We start from the raw sequence: 1,649 nt of genomic DNA on the forward strand, positions 1-1,649 counted from the left end.
TAAAACTCTTGTTAGTGGATTCTGTCGTGTTTCGTGACATTTCCTCGCAGGGTAAGAGCACTACCAAATAACTAACACTGGGGTTACAGGCAGGCAGACCGTGCCTGCTTTATGTGCTGTCACGGATCCAACTCAGGGCTTTATGAACACTAGGTAAGCACTATAACCACTGAGCTGTATCCCCAGCCCCTCAACCATAATTTTTAAATCACTTAATTATGTATGTATGGGGTATGCATGTGTTGCTGCAGGCATGGGTAGATCAGAAGACAGCTTGAAGAAGCAGTTCTCTCCATTCTCCATGTGGATTCTAAGGATCGAATTCAAGTTGTCAGGCTCAGGGGCAATCACCCTTATCCACATAGTCATCTTTTTTTTTTTAAGATTTATTTATTTATTATATATACAGTGTTCTGTCTGCATGTATGACTGCAGGACAGAAGAGGGCACCAGATCTCATCATAGATGGTTGTGAGCCATCATGTGGTTGCTGGGAATTGAACTCAGGTCCTCTGGAAGAGCAGCCAGTGCTCTTAACCTCTGAGCAATCTCTCCAGCCCCTCCACGTAGTCATCTTACCAGCCCTCAATAATGATTTGAACATCTAGGATTGACTGAGCAATTACTACATGTCATTCAGACCTTTGGGGTACCTTCTCTTGTCTGAAAATATTCTCTTTAGCCTGTATCTCTTAGCATCTTTTCCATGAACACATACCAAGAGCTAAGAGCTAAACTACAGCCGGGCGGTGGTGGTGCATGCATTTGAAACCAGTACTCAGGAGGCAGAGGCAGGTGGATCTCTGTGAGTTCGAGGCTAGCCTGGGTTACAGAGCGTGTTCCAGGACAGGCTCCAAGACTACACAGAGAAACCCTGTCTCAAAAAAACAAAACAAAAAAAGCTAAGTTGCACTAAACGTAGGGGACACCCGGACAGAAGACAAATGCTAGCCAAACAAAACTCATAGTTTCGAAAATGGACAACAAAACAACTAATTCGTGCAAGCAAGGCTGTGAGCCAGACGTCCGGAATTCAGTTCTGGCTCTATGAATGCCTTGCTGTGGGAACTTGAGGTGAATCACATGGTCCCTCTAAAGATTCAGTGTCCCCAACTGGAACTGGAGACTGAAGAGACCAGTATTGGCTCAGGATACCTTAAGACCAAGGTCTCAGCACAAAGGAGATTTATTTGCCCCAGAGGGACAAAGGGCAGGGAAAAAGAGACAAAGATAATAGATAGAGGATAAGGGAGATGGGGGAGGGGTATTTGTCCTAGAGAGGGGACAAAGGACTGCCTCTGGATAGGGAAAAGACAGATGTGGCCCATAGAAAAATGGTGCTTTATAGAGGTAAAAGGGGAAACCTTGTGTTAGGTTTAGGTGTCTCATTTTGATTGGACACATTAATTAGGGTAATCACAACGGGGCTTTTGATTGCTGGAGTTAAACACTTGGATAGCTGGACCTTGGTAGTCAGCCTCAAGAGGAGGAAGTGGCCAAATAAGGGAATAGACCATGGTGGCCAGCTTTAGGAATGTAATCTAATGGTTTAGCAAGGCAGAGGGAATGGGGGAGGGCAAGGCCTGCCGGAGCCATGTTTGCCGTGCTCCGGCTGTCTATAGTCCCTTCAGGGATGAGCAAAGAACTGA

The sequence above is a fragment of the Peromyscus leucopus genome, chromosome 11 (genome assembly GCF_004664715.2).
Source record: "Peromyscus leucopus breed LL Stock chromosome 11, UCI_PerLeu_2.1, whole genome shotgun sequence".
Lineage (NCBI taxonomy): Eukaryota > Metazoa > Chordata > Mammalia > Rodentia > Cricetidae > Peromyscus > Peromyscus leucopus.